The 19,131-nt window shown below is 39.4% G+C and overlaps 1 long non-coding RNA gene across 1 annotated transcript in view; it reads left to right on the top strand.

Moving 5' to 3' along the window:
• The first annotated feature begins 476 nt into the window (after positions 1-476).
• Positions 477-19,131, top strand: part of LOC116489332 — a 34,499-nt gene continuing 15,844 nt past the window's right edge. The window contains exons 1-2 of the long non-coding RNA XR_004253277.1: positions 477-591; positions 10,053-10,114. This is a non-coding gene — a long non-coding RNA (uncharacterized LOC116489332). The remainder of the gene's footprint in view (positions 592-10,052; positions 10,115-19,131) is intronic.

Raw genomic sequence — 19,131 nt, forward strand, 5'->3', positions numbered from 1 at the left:
AATAAGCAAGCTTAGTTGTCTGCCAGGTCTTCTGCTTATATCTGCACCTTAGTCAGCCTGTGTTTCTGTCACTAACTTAAGCATCCTCATATGGCAACAAAAATTCATTGGTCAATGATATTACATGGACTTGAAATAATACTCAGCTACTTCTCAACAGTGCTTCCAGATGAGTTAGAAACACATCCATTCGGGATCAAAAGAAGGAATATAAAAAACTGGCAATTGCTAATGCAACACTTGTTGACAACAGCATAATCCAGCTTCTTGTGTTGCCTGTGCTTGATGCCTGAAAATGTCCCTGCTGAGAGAGACTAAATGGCCCCTGGTAGGCTGGTGACTTTTCACAGCGACAACCACCATGCTCTTGGGGGACCAGCAAGCCTTGCTCTCCTAGCCCCCCCCATCCTATACCAGTTCTCCCTCATCTCTTCTCATATTGCATAATCTCTGTCTGTCTTTTAAAGGAAGAGGCCTGGACGATCTCCATTTTATCATTCTGGGAGGAGGGATGGACCACTAATAAGAAGCCTTGATTCAACATTGCTTCAGACTACATGATCCAGAGGATACCCAGATGCTTCACATAAGGTGAATCAAATCTGTAAATGAAACTGTTGAACTCAAGATGACTGTCATGATGTTTGACAACTTATAATTGGACTCTGTTTTCCATAACGTAAATACAGGAGAATGACTATTAAGAGACCATTAGCTGAATAACATGGAGTCTGTCAAGCAAGTTGTGTTCTTTAAAGATGCTGAGGGTCTACTGTGCTGGCATTTTTCCTTCAGTTTGTATTATCACTTTGAAGATGAATTTTAGTACTTTTTATTGGTAGGGCATTGAGTCTTGGCTGCAAGAAAGAGGGTCAGCATAGCCAGAAGCTGTGAAAATCAATTTTGACTTAACATCAACCCTGTTGCTTTAGCTTTGGGACTCTGCTGTTCCAGACACACATTTGAGGCAGATTGACTGGGGGGTTGTGAAGCAATTACAAGAGCACTTGGATGCTTGGCCAAAGCTGCCAAGCTCTCATTACATTCCATCAAAGTCAGAAACCCCAAGTGGGTTGCCACGGGCTTGCAGGCTTGTGGCTTGTCTCACATACTTCCCCATGTCCACTATCTGCATTCCAATATGTTTGTACAAGGCAAAAGCTCATTAAATACCATGTTGATTTTATTTCTTTTATTGCTGGAATTACCAATAGTATGTACTGACAGTAACAACATTTCCAAGCCTGTACAGAGGCTAACATTTAATGTTTCTGTGGGTTTCTGTTGAATATCTACAGTGATTATCCAGGGACATCTTGAAGTATTGTTTTTGGAGAATTACATGAAAGCAAGCTGGCAGGTACCATAATGAATTGGCAAGTGTTTATATGCCTACCCTACATCACATGTGCCCTCCACAGCTAACAGCTGGTTGTGATCCTCCGTGTACATACAGACAACTGCAGCACAGGGATATTTGCTTGAAGGCTGCTGCTACAAGAAATTTCCAATGGAGAAGATGTACAAGAATGATAAAGGGGAAGCTTTGAGTAGGCTTGAGCTTTCCAGGGAGCACACCGTCATTTATCTTACAAAAAGAAAACATGCAGATATTTGGAAAATTACTTACTGAAAGACATTTATAGCAACATTTACCACATGCATTAGGCATATGTGACTAAGTAGTTTCCCTACTGACATACGAAACAGTGCCTGCCTCTCTCTGCCACCATGCCCCATGTGCACCTCTGTCTCCCACAGATACTTCACCATGAGTGTTGCCGTGAGGAGAGCTCTAATGTTTTTATGAGTTGAGGGATAATGAGAATGGACTAAGGCATTAATGTATCTGAGGCAGATGATCATCTCCTGCTGCTACATAACAGCCAAAGCATTTATTGTCAGAACAGCAGACACTGATCCTCTGACAGTGCTGTATTATGATGTTATCCCAAATGACTGAGATAATTCCATCTGATGAATGCGGGTACATTAGAGTGACAGTTGCCCTGTGTCTTACCTCTTTTTTTCTTCCTTAAGAAAGTAGTGTTCATTCTCAAAAATACTGTATTTGTTTACATAACAGTATTGGTTCACTGCAAACAGATTTTGACCTTAAATTCTGAATGTATTGTGCATCTCTGTTCTCAGTCTTGATAGCGGCCCAAGAGTAAATATGCGATTTGTGCACTGTGGCTGTACATAAAAATAACAGAGATACTGGGTAAAAATCCTGGGTTAGGAAGATTTTACCATCCACTTAAAAAGTTCCAAGTGCTAATGCTTGGTTTACTTCCATGTATATCTGCCAATGTGTGGCATGTATCTCTGAGTGCCTTACTGATACCCCAAACAATGCAACCTTCCCTCTTTGAGACACTTTTTTTTGGCACCTTACTTGAGATCAAAAATACTCTACAAGCAAGATATACAGAAATATTTATGGATAACCCACATAAGAGATAGATAGGGTTTACAGAGGTACTAGGCTAAATGTCAGCATGCTCTCCACCTTGAGAAAGGACGAAAAGCATTTTCCTGTCTAAGCAGACATCAGTCTGCAGGAGAAGGGTCAGCTCCTGTGGCTCCCTGAAGCCAGTCCTATGTGTTGATGAGATGCCATTTCCCTCTTTTTTTCTCTAAGGATTTTATAACTTTTCATGTTGGTGTTTTTCTTAAATTTCTGAACTACCTGCAGTCCATGTCTCAACAATCCCACTTCTGTCTGTAATTTTAGCTTTCTTATTCTGCAGGGCTCTGTTTTACAGCCATTCTCATGGCTGTTTCCAGAAGTTGCTGAGAAGTCCAAGCCAAGGTGACACAGACATGTTGGATCAGAGTTGGGCCTTGAATCCTTGGAACACAGAGCTGAGCCATACAGGAAGAAGGCTACATAGGGAGTAGGTTACAGCTGAGGTGGCCCACAAATGCCAGGATCCACGTATTACGGCAGTTCTGTATTTTATCAAATCAGTGTTTGTGCACAGTCTGCCAAACCTAACAGAAGTGGGCAGCTGGCAGGTTTCATGAGATACTGCATATATCAACTGATGCTGTGCATAATTACATGAATTGGATTAATCTGCAGACAATGATCAGTTGTTCTCTTCTGATGCAGTAGGAAGGGACGACACTTCCAAAGGCAACCTCTAGCATGGAAAAAGACAGAATATGCACCTGCAGCTGCCAGGGTGACATCTGCCAACCCTGGTTAGTAGAGTTTACAGTAACATTTAACACACATATTTGGTAAAAGAGGTGCTTCTCATTCATGGATATCTGGGAGGTAAGAGGGTGTCCCTAACATGAATTCTCTAAACTCACTAGGGACATAGATGAGACCTAATCCCTTGCCTTTGCCCACTTTGGCACTCTAACTCATTCTCACAGGTGAACATGGAAACAAAACTCCAAATTATAAGGGATGTTCTGGAAGATTATTCTGTGGAAATCACCTGATTATCAGCAGAGTATAACCCTTGTACATAATGAAATGATTCTTTTGAAAAGGTTTGATCCTGATTTCATATGACTCCTACCACCAGACTGCCAAAATCTGGTTCACCATCTTCCTACCTCCCTTCTTTCTCTTAGTAGCCCAAAGGCCTCCATTTTCTGACCACCATCACCAGTGTTCCTGATGCACAAATATAACTCTTCATAGTGGCTCACTTGTGAGTTCAGGGGGAAGGACATTGGCTTGAAGATAGTGGCCCAGGTCAGGTCTCTGGAAAGCCATGAGAACAGAGCAGGGCAATGGTGAACTTGGCAGCTCTCCTGGTAATGAGTGCACCAGGTTGGTTTGGTTCTTATCACACAATATATCTGACTGCCAGCAGAGACCCAGGTGTTATTGGTCAGGGTTCTTGTGCATGCTTGCAAACAGGGTATGGGGAGAGATTTGATATTCTAGTACGTAGAAAGGGGCAGATGATTGTGCCCATACTTGATTTGTTGCTCTCTCATTAGACTAAGTTCCAGGGTGGCAGTGGCATTTCTTTCTGTTACTAGAGAATTATGAAGATACATACTGCAATCAGTTTGTGAGCCATTCACATCTTGTGCTGATTTGGGTCTGAAATATCTCAGTAGGGTACCTCCCATTCATGGCTACTATATGAATGTATATAAGAATCATAGTATTCCTGCAAAAGCTGAGAGGTGTTGCCAAAGCTGGTGAGGGGTCTGGAGAACAAGTCCTACGAGGAGTGGCTGAGGGAGCTGGGCTTGTTCAGCCTGGAGAAAAGGAGGCTCAGGGGTGACCTTATTGCTCTCTACAGGTACCTTAAAGGAGGCTGTAGCAAGGTGAGGTAGGGGTTGGTCTGTTCTCCCATTTGCCTGGTGACAGGACGAGGGGGAATGGGCTAAAGTTGCACCAGGGGAATTTTAGGTTAGATGTTAGGAAAAACTTCTTTACCGAAAGGGTTGTTAGACATTGGAACAGGCTGCCCAGGGAAGTGGTGGAGTCACCATCCCTGGAGGTCTTTAAAAGACTTTTAGATGTAGAGCTTAGTGATATGGTTTAGTGGAGGACTTGTTAGTGTTAGGTCAGAGGTTGGACTCAATGATCTCTTCCAACCTAGAAATTCTGTGATTCTGTGTGATACTGTGATTCTGTGTTGTATATATGCACATTTTGTAACTGATTTAATAGCAAACACCCAGAAAGATGGGCTACTGAGATAAAGGTGAAAGCCTTGCACTTCCCAGTCACTTGTAACAAGAAGACTGTATGTTACCTGCTATTGTTTGACCATCTCACCTGAAAAAAGGGATCCTCTAGCAGGCTTGTGCTACTGCGTCATTACTGTTGGCAGGTGTCACTCAGCTTATGTGCAAGCCAAAGTGTGACGTTACTCAGTGTAGGGGACCACCTACCAATTTCACAACCAAGCCAAAAATCTAATGGAAAGCAGGCTTTGTAGTAAAATCTCTGACACCTTGTACAGACAGGTGTTGCTGGAACACCTGGAGAGCAACTTTCTCTCATGTACTTTTGCTTGTCTTGTTCAACTGGAAGCAAGAAGGGATGAAAATCACATCTGAGCTCTGTACTTGTAAGTGAAGGTGAAATTTAAAGTCGTGTGTCTTGATGGAACTCACTAGCACTTTAGCTGTTATTCAAGGAGTCTTATTAGTTACTTCATGGTGCATGGGCCAAAAGAGAGTCAAGCTCCCTTTCTCAGTTTTGTTGCTTCTTTGATGTTTTTTTTTTTTTTTTTTTTTTTTTTTTTTGCCATCTTCATCAGTCTGTAGGTAAAAAGGCATGGTGTGGTTAAAAGGCATGCACTTGAACAGATGTGCTGAACAAAATGACCCCCATTTTTATGATTTAGAACCATGTTCTTTGTGTTTAAAATGGAAAAGGCAGTGGCCTTAGTTCAGAAATGAAAGACATAGGCTTGAAGATACCTGTGTCTTAGATTCATACACTGAACATTTAACAGGGTTTCTCAGGCCCTCTTCCCTTCCAGCATGGACTTGTTGAGCTTAGGGTAATGTTGGACTTTGAAGTATGAGGTGGTTTGCAGATACCTGTTGTATATGACATCTGAGGTCAGTGTGTGTAACAGTCTCCCTTGGTATGTTTGGCCCAGGGTATGCTTTCCTGCTTCCCACTGCTGTGTTTATCTTACACTTTATGGCCTGATTTGTCTGTCCCAGATTTCCACCTTCCATTACAGGACTTTTTCTCTCCCTTTATAGTATTTCAGACTTTTTTTTTTTTTTTTTCAGTACAGCAAACAGTTTTTTCCCCCCTCTGTCCTTCAAATAAAGTTTTCTTTGGCAATCCTTGTCAGGATAAATTCAATAACTGTTTAACTCAGAAGGATCCCTGAGGAGGAAGCCAAGAGTCAAATGCTACAATTATTCACATTTTGGTGAGAGGAATCAGACTTCTCAGGAATCATTTCAAACAAAGCAGTAACAGTTTATTCCTGCTGGGTGGAAGCAGGAAGTGTGCTGGAGGGAACCGGACGGCCTCCTGAGCACCATCAGGAAGCATAAAATGGATGGGCAAGGAGAGGAAAAGAGAGAGGCATTAAAGAAGAAAAATGTCTCATTTCCTCCCTCAAACTAATTGGAAAAATGTGTTAGTGGTTGTGGCAATGGTAATTTCTCAAGGTGGTAGTAGCTGCAGCCTGTCCTGGAGTGGGATTGGCCACAACTTAGACCTCCACCCAGGACGGCTGTGTTTAGTGCAAATGATGGCAGCTTTGCTTATAATATAAATGTACACATACATACATATAAACACACCTACATATACACATGTAAGGTTTCTTTCTATTCAGGATCTAAGTATCATTTCTAGTACTTGCATATGCATATATTTGAAGAGTAAGAATGACAAATGTAGCAGAACATCAGCTTGTTTGTTTGTTTGTTTTGAAACTCTCCTCTAATTCACTGCCCGTTCTCTGTTCTCATGCCCACTTGAGGATTAAATTTTATTCAATGAGAGCATAGGGAGGCATGGAGGTAGAATAAAATCAACATGACCATATTAGTCACAGTATTTTAGGATAATAAAAAATGGAACTGCTTATAAATATTGATGCAATTTCTGGGCAAAAAAATGGAAATCAAGGGATTTCCTTCGACATATCAAGGTATGCTCATGTCACGCACCCTCTGTAATCTTACTGCAATGTTGCTAAACCACCTTGCATTTACTTCATAAAGAGTACCAGCCTAAATTCAGATGTCAGTTACCTGGGCTGTGCTAATTCCACTACTTAGCTGAAAAACCTTAATAGACTCTGTGACAATGAAAAATGTGCATCATAACTCCTCTATGTCATGACCTCTAGCCCTGAAATATCACTTCCTGAGGCCCAGGGCAAGAGTCAGCTTGTGATGATAGTGACTTAAATGGGGGTTCGTAACACTGGGAGAGCTTTCTGGTCATAAGCATTTTCCTTTATGCTTCCTCAGTGTCACAGGTCTTTTGCACAGGAATGGAGGATAAGAGGGTTGCAGGACTTGGATGTTCTTGACCACTGCACTACATGGGAAAAACAACTCTCAAATTCTTATAGAGAATTCTTATAAAAGCTTGAATCAAAAGTGTTCAATTCCACACCTCTCCAATTATATTTTCTGTGCAGCTGAGGATAAAAGCAAAATGTACAACCCAAATGCAATGCGCAGATTCTCTTTTGAATAAAGGTATTGGCACCTGCAGCCATTTCAGCAATCAGATTTGAAATATTCAGCCACTCCAGAAGTACTGATTCATATTCTGTCATCATTTTCTTGGCTTTTCATCCTCCTGAGACAGATAAATGAATCTCTGTGCAGTTTTCTGTGTATGCATGTCTTTTAGGTGAAACCTTTTAAACAGGGATATAGATGAACTAAATGGAACTAGATGATTTTTAAGGTCCCTTCCAACCCAAGCTATTCTGTGATTCTCTGATTCTGTGATTGAGTGAAACCATTAAATTAAAACTGAGTTGTGGGTCATGCTGTATACCCAGGAATGTTAATACGAGAAGAGAACCTAGAAGTAAAGATCTTGTAGAGTTTTGACAGAGGCAGCAGTATACTGAAAAATCACCTACCTAGATTCTTAACATAGCTTTGCTTTTATTAAGTACAGAAAAGACATGTTAAGGAGAGATCAAACAGTAACTGTCTGTTGCAAACTTCCCAACTGCACTCAGAAGCCAGCAACATTTGAACACCTCTGAACACAGCCCCTTCGAAGCTGAATGTACATGCAAGTTAGAGAACGCTTTGCAGTAATGCATCACTTTACACTTCCTTCATTCTCTTGTAAATGTGAATACATGGGCCTCAGTTTGGAGCATGTTCAAAAAGATAACAAGTCCTTCAAATATCCATAGAGAAGCCATATTGTGTAGCACTTTGTAAAGAGAATATCAAAGAAAAGCCAGAAAGGAGTGTGAATAGCTCTGCAGCTTGGGAATTAGCAAACTGAAACAAGGAGATTTCATTTCCAGGCCACAGTGGCTATTTCATCCAGTCTAGAACAGATTCAGAGATGAGATTGAGCTCTTCTAGAATCCAGGGTTTTATTAAATTTGAAGGGCATGGAAGCTATCTTCAAGTCTTTAATTGAAACCAGCAGAGCATTGCTTCAACTTTGCATCTGAGTACCATAGGTCAATAATTTCTCAGCCACTGGAACTATTTGTTTGGGCTGTGCATATTTCAAGGGTTATCTTGAGAGCAAGATCTAAGCAAGATGAGCCATCTTCATGGTACTGACTTCTTTTCGTCTGATACTTCTTTTCTACTCTTCCTCTAACTGTGTTGTGTCCTTCCTGTTCTCAGTGTTGGATATCATTTATGCAGTTTTACATTTTATATTTGCTCACAAATGATATCATTGTTTCCTGTGCCTCCCTTCCCTGGGACTTGCGGGCCAGGTCTTCTCTTCTACAGATTGCAGCAATGAGATCTGTCTGCTGTAACCCCAGGTCAGCCAGGCAGTACCCAGCCAGTTTGGGGATATTTGGGAGAGTTTGACCTTTGTATATTCTTGGACAAGCTGTACAGTTACTCTTTGCAAGCTGCACAATTACTCTTTGCTCTCTGAAGCAGCTGTCTGGATGGTAAATGCAATGAGTAGGACTAAAAGACAGGTGGAGAGATGTCTTTGAGAGTATCAGAGAGATGATGAGAGACATTTACCTTTACGAGTTTTTCTTCTTTCTTTCTATGAATCACCCACCTGAGCTCCCTCACAGAGACCTCACTTCTGCTTTTCACGTGCTGATCTTTTTTTCTATTGCAGCGACTTTGTTAGTGTGAAAATACTCTTTCTCTATGGAAGAATATATGCAGTATAACAAAATAATAATAACAACAGAGGAGGTCAGAAAGGAGGAGGGATACCAGTGCTATTGTTTTTTGTTTGTTTGTTTTGTTTGCTTTTGCTTTTTTTTTTTTTTTTTTTTTTCCCTTTTGGTTTGGTTTGGTTTGGTTTGGTTTCTCTAAGCAGATGCTTGAAAGCTGCTTGTTAATTCTACCAGAGTTTTGCAACAAGCCCAGGTTTCCTGGGCAGACTCTGCTTTGGGATATTCTGCCAGTGTATGCTGTTTGACACACACGGTATGTCTCTGCCTACTAGTCATGCTGTACATGCACAGAATGACACTCTGCTTCTGCTTAAGGGCAAAGTTTGGGGAGTGGGAAGTGTGGGGAATTGGAATTATTCAAGCGCATATGGCATTTTGCATTTTATTTGGTGTTATTTTAATTTTTTTCTCACCTATTACATTGCGGAACAGTGGAAAATATCAAAACCTTCCCTGAGGTGCCTGCCTTTCTGATAGAGATGAAACATAGCATATACATTTAAGCAATAAAAATAAAAGTATGTATCTTTTAATTTTAATCTCAGGTAGTACTTGTTCTGAGAAAAGAAGTGAGTATAAAGATTAGGGGAAAGAGCATGGTTGATTTACTTATGCTGTCACTGACTTAGGTTAAGGTGGATGAAATATGGCAATTTGTTTCTCAAATCACTCATTTCATAACTTTCTGTTTTTCTTTCTTTACCAAATTAAAATCCAGCACATGTAGAAAATGCTTTTGTCTTGCACAAAACAGAATTCAAATGCAGCTGGTGAGATATCAGTGCATTACTTATCTGTCTGTGAAAAGTAGCAGAGGCTCTGAAATGCTCTCTGTGTTTAAGAGGGCAAAGTGCTAAAAGAAAAATCAGTCAAATTTTCAGATTCATTATGACCCATAAGCTGCCTGCCAGAAATGAAACACCTGGTAGAAGTCAGCAGTGTGTGTGTGTGTGTGTGTGTGTGTGTGATGGGAGTCAGAAGTGCATTTCTGTGTATACAAGTGGGGGAAGGAAAGTAGAAGATGAAATTTCAGTCATGACTTCCCCTCTATTACCAGAAAGAGAGATTACATGTTGCCAGGTGAGAGGTAGAAAGGACAATCCTATATGCAGGGTAGAATCTGGTATCTTTAATCTTGAATGGTGATTTTCTTATTGTATCTCAGTGTTTTAAGCAACTTAGCCTGAAGGTTTTAATACCTATCCTCTTTTATTTCTTCAGAAATGCAGAAGCCATCTCCTTTTGTGCCAACTGCCTCATCAAGCCTCCTGCACAGTGCACAGGTAAGTTGTCCTCTCAGAAGTTGCTTGGGTGATCCAAGCCTTGGCGGCAAACCTTCAGCACGTCTCTTCTGCACAGCTGGAGTGGCCAGGAACCCTCATGAGTCCATGCCAGTGCATACACCTTTGGGTAGCTTTAGTAGGCATAGCCCTGCACACAGCATGGAATTGAAATGGGAAGGTCTACTCAGCACTAAAATCAGAACCCATTTCTCCCAATCAGTCACATGTAGGTTACAATGAAGTGTTGCACGGGGAACGTATATAGGATGTTTTCTCTAGGTAACATGTATTTTCCACCCCCTTACTCTTTCCCAGAGTCTCCTCAAGCATTCGGAAGGATGGAGGAGTCCATCTCTACAGCTGATACAGCAGCGCTGCAGTCTGCAACTGAGATACTTGCTTGGGTCCCTGTATAATTATCTCTGTCTTGAGCCCTGGCCAGTGTGACACATCTTCATTTCACTAAGGGGACAGGCTGGAATTGGGAATGGCAGAATTCATTTATCACATTTTAATAGAGAGGCAGCTCAGGAAGGGAGGGACTAATGAGATATTTCTAAAGAAATTAGCCAGCTACTATTACAGGGTTGTCTCCTGCAAGGCGGCTGCAGCAATGACGAATGGCTTATGGCATGGCTCTGTGTTCCCTCCCTGCCTCTTCCCTTCTTCCCCTGGGGCTGCCCTGGGTGGACCATCTCCCTCTGACTGTTCTCCCACTGCTGGGCTGGAGACCCCTTCCTGTGGGATGCTGCCATCAGGCCCGGGATTCCCAGCAGTTCTTCTGACTCTGCATTCACTCAGGAGCTGCTTGCAATTGCCGAAAGGTCTCTACTGAAAATTTAATTTAGAATGGCACTTGAAGAAGTAAATTTTTTTCCCTCTCTATTCAGTGAAGCATATTAAGAGCATACTTATCTCAAGCAAGTGATTAAGGCCTGCTGCATGTGAAGCTACAAGTGGGTGCTCTTGTTCTGTAGTGAATCAGGTTCTGTAGTGAATTAGGTTCTTGATTCCCAACAGAGGTGATAGCCTTGCATCACCTCATTTATGCACATTCAGATAGTTTTACTGAGAAAAGATTTTTATCTTTTTAATTTCATATCTTTGTCTCTAAGTATTTTCTGAACTTTGTTTCAAAAACAAATATGGAATAAAAAAAAGTTCTTCCAATCATTGAAAATTGTAAATTCATCTCAGACCTCTTACAGGTTTCAGATGTGGCACTCAAGTCTGCTGTAGAAATTCCTGTTTTAGGAATTCCTAAAATAAACAGTCAAAACAATCCTCAGTTTTGCTGCAGCTTGCTTGCCTAAATAAATGTTAGGCTTTCTCTTCAGTTTCAACATACATATCCTACATGCTTACCATATATCATAGACTGTATTACAGATTCACAGCTTGTACTCTCTTCCTACCCCATATGGCATCATATAGAGCTCTTCAGTGGTTAAAGTAAACAGATTTTTGTGTCTATAGACAGAGTAAACAACAAATGACAAAATGGTCTAATCATTTTAAAGTCATTAGTTTTAACTCTGTATCAATCATTCCATATTGCTGGGCTAATAATCCCTAATTATGAGCTGCTCCTGGTGTTAGCACTCTTTTCCATTTAGATGCAGATGTTCCCTGACCTTCTGCTTCCTGTGGAAAGGGAGATAACTCCTTCTTATAAAAGTCAAAGGAAGGAGAAAGTCTGTCCTTGTGCACAGAGCACCATGTGGCAGGCCATTTTCACCCTACCATGCCGTGTCATGTTCCCCTGAAAAGAGCAAATACTTTGACAAGGCTGGACAGTGCTGAGGGCAAGCTGGGCAGAGCACAATTCCTAGCTTTAATTAGCAATTGTAGGCACATCACTGTTAATGCAATGTTGATTGTGATGGTATTTCAGTAATTTGCTGGATATCTTTCTGACAGTTTATACAAGCCAGTGGCTGAATGGTCAGCATGAGTGCATTGTAGTGGAACAGAGGAAAGGCCAAATGTCTTTTGCCTCAGGCCTTGAAATAGCTGGAACTGAATTTATATTTTAAATCCAATTGAAATGCATTGAAGAACAGTATTTGTTACATATAGATCTTGGTATAGCATGGCTTGATAACATACAGAATTTAATCTACCTCTACCTACAACTTTTCTCAGACCTAATGTAGAAACTAATCGCTTGCAGCAGACAAGTGAAAAGCAAAGAAGGATTTCCATGTTGTCAGAGATTCTGCTGTACTTCATCCTCTCTTCTCTACAGGTGGGCTCATAATCTAGCCTGGGTGTGAATGATATGGTGGATGCTGATGACTCTGTGTCACCTCCACAGGAGCCAGCTGAGGTCAGGAATCTCTAAAGCTGCCTTTAAACAGTGCTGCTATGGGGAGGATTGCCAGTCCTGTCAGAGCTGTACCTTTGTGCTCCACAGACTGCACTGCATGGGATCTCTAGATCTATCTTCTCCATTGGCTCTTGTGGTGAATTCTTACCACCTATTTCACATATTTGGCATTACCATGTTTGGATCTACATGAATTATTGCTTTGTAGGAGTTATCTCATTCCTACATTATCATGGCTAGCTATGCATTGATTGTATTTCATAATTTTCTCTCATTCCCAAAGGGAATAAAATTTATATTGTTTTTATTTGTTCCATGAGAGAGAAGCTGACTTTCTCAGGTTAATTTTAGTAGCTTTTGTTTTGTTTTATTTTTAATTTTTAAATGTACACAAAAATATATTAATTATGAACTTTTTCCCTCTGGAGATGCTGAAAGAAATGGGGTATTTTCATATCAAACTGTGTTGGTTCTTTTCCTTTCAGAATGGAATCCTGTTTAAATCAACATTTTTTACCAAGAAAAAAAGAATCACAGAACAGCATTTTCTACTAAATGCTTTGATGAGAATTTTGTGGCAAGGTAAAAGGAAGAATTGGAAAGATAGTCCAGTTGTGACGGCCATTTAATAGTGTAGAATGGCTTGTCACCAGGGTGCTGACAAATGGTCATGCTTTACTATGATATATACCTGTATAGTGGGAATATTACCATGATAGTACTATAATAGTACTATGTACACATTTCAGACATTCCACCAAAAATTATCAGGGAGTGAGACTTGTGGTTACTCTGTGGCACATTTACCAGTGGTGTGATGACAGTGGGGTTTCCATTTTCACAGCCATTGGGGTTGTCCACAGAAGGACTGTATATATATGTGGTTTTGTGTATATATATATATATGTGTGTGTGTGTGTGTGTAGAATTTATATTACTGTGCTGTGTAATCTTTGCCTCTGAAACTTCATTTCCTTACAGGTACAGTTCCTTCCAAAAGAAGTATTTAGATAGTTTGTAGAAAATCAGTTTAGAAAGAGGCCATTTGGGTCAAAGGAGTGGATTATAGGTGAATGGAAATGTGATCTCAGCAAGATCTATAGTAAACTTCATTTTGTTTTATATGCATGCATGTTTAACTTGCTGCTATACCAGGAGCATTAGAAATAATTTTAAACCAGTAACTCATTAAAGACAATTGTTTGACTTTTCACATATTGTTTTGATAAGCAAATGAGAAAACTTGGGGTAGAGGAGACTATTTCTTGTCTTTCTGTGCAGCCATTTGTAAGCTATAAAATCAACATACACATATACTTACAGTAGCCTCTGTTTAGGTGTAATCTGCAGTGTAGGACTGGCTAGGTTAATGAAAGAAATTTTTTATTCTGTTACCTGACTTTGAAAAAAGCAATTAGAAACACCTGACTGTTTATGCTTCTTTCAGAAAGTGATTCCATTGGCAATTTAACTTTATTGCTTTGCAATGTTTTTCTTTGTCAGCTTAGTTACTATTATACCATTCTTTTGAATAAAAAAGAAATAGCACACTTTTGGAAAATGATCATGTTCCTCAATTAGTATTATTACCTTAGTGTAAGAATGGAAAAGGAGGTTTCCAACTCCACCATTTATCTTTATTCAAAGATCAATGAAATCTATTCAAAATAACGAGTTACTATAAAAAATGCAAATAAGTAGATAAACACTAAAAAACTCACATGCTTGTCAAGAAGTTTAGACATTTAGGTGCATTCATAGGATGTTTTACAAGTCCTCCCCTCTACTCCCCTCTCAATCCTGTGATTTATTTTTATAAGACTTCTCATACCTGCTGTCTCCAAGCAGAACGAAATTATCCTAAGAATTTCTTTCTTTATAGATAAGTAAACAAATGACCAATTAAAATAATTTGCAGATAGATATTAACCAATTTTTCAAAACTCAAAGAAGTGTTTGAGTCAGTTTCTGAACAGCCTGGGCATACATATGAGATAATTTCTTATTTTACTCAGTGCTTACAGAGTCTACAAGAACTGTAACTTTCTTTCAAATGTGATATATATTTTTTTTCTCTACAACCACATGTACACTGTGGCTTTGGTGATAACACTTCATTTGGACTGATGGTGTGTATATCTCTTAAAGATCAAGTTTTTTGAACCTAAACAAAGTTAATGTCTCAGGCAGTTTGATGTTGCACCAGAACAAAGAGGACATCTAAAATGCTGTTGAAAGTGACATAAAATCTATGTTAAACAGAAAAAAAAAAAAAACAAAAAAACAAAAAAACAAAAAACTCTTAATGATGCAAAAACAAAGACCAAAATAATCTCAAATTTAAGAAAATTCAATACATATCACTCAATAAATGGATTCAAGAAAATTCAAATTTGCATGAATGTACATGGGAAGCCAATTAGATTTAAAAAGACATCTTCCACTAGTTTAGCTATCAAACTTTCTTTGTTTACAGTGACACATGGTAAAGAAGCACACTGTATTTCATGGAAACATTTCCAATGTACTCAGTAGACTGTTCAAACTCTTGGAGGCAGAAAACTGGTTGAGAAAAATCTAGCTTCTCTGGATTAATTTTTAAATGATTTAATTTCAATGAGTTTTGCTAAGACATAATATGTTTAAAAATTCTCACTAGACAAATTAAATGCTTGTAAGTAATATTTATTCTTGGAATGCAGCAATTGTTCCTGAAATTACTTAGATGAATGTTGAATTTTACCTATTTTTACTGCCTTGTTCAAAGCTTTTTCAGCCCTGTTCAATATTTATTCTTCTTCTAGCGGTCTTTTGACGTCCTGAGATTTTTTATGTCACACCATGTCAAAAGATAGAACAATGTAATTATTACATAGGATGTAAGTTTGTATACTGACATGCTCAGCAGAAAGCACACTCATACTTTCACACTAGCTGGTCAGAAATGGTAATTATTTCTCTCCTCATTATCCCTTTCTCTATTGGAAAAACAAAAGAAGCACTGCAGGGAGGTTGGCAAAGGTGAAAAAATGCCGTGTTGTTCAATAACACTTGCTATTTCCATCTAAAATAATTTGTTGATTTTTTTTTGAAAGATTGTTTTCATTAAAAAAAAAAAAAAAGTAGTTTGTCTGGCTGCTTTACCTGGAGCCTCAAGAACCTTCCATTCTGAGGCAGAGTCACTGCCAAACTGGCTCAAGGCCTAGGGTTTTTTGGCTCCCCGTTTCAGAGCTGAGCTCTGACTTTCTGACTGTGGTATCCATCTCTGGATATGGCTCCCTGAGTCTGTGCACACCTGGGTCCCAGTCTGTCCCCTAGGTCCAATGGGGCTGAAACTGGGAAATGGCAGTGAACTGAGGGTGCCCAAGTACGAATCTGGGTCCCTCTGGAAAACCGCATCACAGAGTGGTTTGATTATTTCAAACCATTGGTTGTGGACTTCACTTCCATTTCTCTCATTCTAAAAGCTATAACATTCATTCTGAAGTTAGATAAGGTATTTTTACAAGTCCACAGCTTTCCAAAAATGGAAAAGTGATTTTCAGTTACCTCTAGTTCTTATAACATCCTGTTCCTCTTGATACCTATGCTGAATTTAGGATGCTTTGAACAGGTGGCAACTCTAATCTGTCATTCCTAGCATCAAAGACAGATTTCAATATCTGATATCAGTCAGTATTCAGTAAAACTGCCAACTGGTTGCAAGCCAGGTTCTTGATTTTAATGGGGTGACGATAAAATCTCTTAATGAGAAGGTTATGCCCCTGATATTTTTGCCAGATGCTTCAGTCAGTTTTTGCCAGTTTCCTCAGCAGCTCTGTTCTACTATGTTGTGATGATTCGTTGTTGTTTAATTTTTCAGTTTGATAGTATATTTTCTCTTCTGAAATCTCAGCTGCTAACAACATCTTTCACTGTTATGAAAGGAAAAGGTCTGACAGAAACATCTCCCTGATGCCTTCTCTGGCAAGGACTAAAAAAAAAATATCCTGCAATGTCTTGATTTTCTGTAAATTATCCCTCTATTTCTGGGAGTTCATGATTCTCTGCTTCTTGATAGACTGAATAATACAAACTGAACAATACTGTTGTTTGACTTTGCCTTCTTGTATAATTGCTTTTTAATTTGCCTTTGCTCTTCATTTCAGTTTTTCATGCACAAGTCTACCTCTTGGTAAACACATCAGTACATATGCAGTACAGGCTGCCTCTCAAAGTGCAGGAAAAATAAGCAGAGAAATTTATAAACTAAACTAAAAAAAAAAAAAAAAGTAAAATTTGATTCTCTCTGATTCCTTTATTTGTGACTGAAAACATCTTTTAATAATGAGGGGAATGAGTCCTACTGCCATCTTCAATTCTTACTGATATATACATGTATGTTTATCTAAAGGGTTTGGTGATTCTCTTGAAAAAGAATTTTATTTTGGTTTGTTTCTTTTTGTTTCCCCTCCTTCTAGTGCTGGCATATAGTCAGTAAAGCTGTCAGGCTAGAAGTAATGTGTATAATGAGAATAAGCCTACGAATATATATGATTGTGAGAGCAAAGCCCAGAAAACCTGGAGAGCCAGCTTTTGCCCTCCACCTTTGCCAGTATAAATAAGAAGAGCTCAGAGTAGGAAGACACAAATACTGGGTATCAAAATCATTAATAATGCAGTTGCCATACAATATATTACTTGTAAATTCCATTTAAAGGGCATGTCACACCATTTAGTACAATCCATTAATCAATACCTTACAGAGAAAGAAACCATCTATCTTGGTCCATTCCTCAAATCTAAACTTTTAAATAAGGAGAGATTTGTTCAAGTTCAGTATTAACTATTCCAAAACAAGGGAGCTTGATCATCCAGAAGGGGGCAAGGGTGGTTATTTACTTTCAGTTTGGGTTGATTTCAGTATGAAATGAATCATCTGATTTATCTCTTCCCCACTTAACACCATGAATATGTTATGGATCTCTGTTAAATTACAATCATCTTCTCCCCCACAAAAAGGAAATTAAAATATAAATCAAAGGTTCTTGCTAATGGTGAACAGTGTTAAATAATTATGTTGGAAATATACTGTAACAGTTATCAGAATAGGACAGTGTAATGCTCCATTTAGCCTCCATCAGACCCTAGTGATAGTTTTATTACAGACCAGAGCAAATTTCTCACAATGCACCTTCTTGGGCTATAACAGTAAGAGGAAGATATTTTTTCCTGACCAAACAGGACACATAAAAGTACTCTAGTAGTCACTGTACTGAAAATCTGCCATAATCTTTACATTTTTGGACTTTCAAATAACATTGCACGCTGGCATATTAACTTGTTTGTCTTTCTATGTTTTTCATGCCTATAATCTTGAGACACTATTCATTCTTTCATTTTGTATACTATGATCATGTATGCACATTCATGAGATCACTGAAAGAAGATAGCTGAGCCAGCAGAGACTCAACTGGGTTAGTTACATTAGCATGTGATGAACCTTAGACACAGGGCTGGAATTTCACTGAGATAATGTAACAGAAACACATTTGTAAGGGACCTGTTTTGTCCTTTGTGCTTATCCATACTTGTGGTTGCAGCATTAGTTAGGGCAGAGGAAGATCTTGCCTGTGTGTTACTGCTGGTATGGATGTAGTCACAGTCCATCCCAGAAACAATATATTGCCTAGTCACTCTTTTAGGCTTCCACTGGTCTGGTCTCCCAAAATAGCTCTGAAGTGGATATGAACTTAGGAGTCTGAAGAAGGAAGGAATAGCCTAACTACTTAGCTGGATCATAGAATCATAGAATGGTTTGGGTTGGAAACGACTTTCAAAGATTGTCAAGTTCCAACCCCCTTGCCATGGGCAGGGACACATTCCACTAGACAAGTTGCTCAAAGCCCCATGTAGCCTAGCCTTAAACATTTCCAGGGATGGGGCATCCACAGCTTCTCTGGGCAATCTGTTCCTCAGATTGCAGTCTAGAAACAGACTGAGATACAGGAACAAGGGCAATGATGCATGCTACAATTTACTACTTCCTATCTTTCAAAAGGAAAAAGTTTGCATTTGGGTGATTCTCTTTTTGTTTGTTTGTTTGTTTGTTTTCTTTTCCTCTCCTTTGAGTCCTTTTCTAAACCAAGAAAAGAGTGGGCTAAGTGAGAATGGGTCAAGGGTTTGTTCCTTTACTTTTGCCCTCTCCCACTTCAGTGGTTGACTCCTGGCATTTTATTGAGAAAGCTGCATAGTGTTTGAACTTGTTATTGATTAGAAATCAGGGAGAAAAAAAAAAAAAAGAAGAATCCATACAGCAAGGTCTATGTATAGATACCACTGTGCATCAGCACAGGGAATACAATTAACCTTAGAGAGCAGTAGCAGTAAAAAGGAACAGAACAAACCAAAATAATAAAGCTGGCTCTGCACTCTACTATGGTGTCACGGACAGATTGTGCTGGAAAGCATCAGCTCTGTGGAGCTTTGGGGTGAGGGGGGTTAATTATCTCTCTGTGAAACATTCATTACAGCACCTGGAACTACACAGAACTCACCGGGCTGCAAGTTCATTGAGAGGTTCATGATCCTTTGGAGCAAACCCAGAGTCGTTCTGGCATGAAACCTTTTCACTTTGCTCCACACTCAACCAGAGCTCTGCCTCCTATATGCTGCAGTGCTGATGCTTTTTCTCTGCTGTTCCTGTGAT

The sequence above is a fragment of the Aythya fuligula genome, chromosome 5 (genome assembly GCF_009819795.1).
Source record: "Aythya fuligula isolate bAytFul2 chromosome 5, bAytFul2.pri, whole genome shotgun sequence".
Classification (NCBI taxonomy): domain Eukaryota; kingdom Metazoa; phylum Chordata; class Aves; order Anseriformes; family Anatidae; genus Aythya; species Aythya fuligula.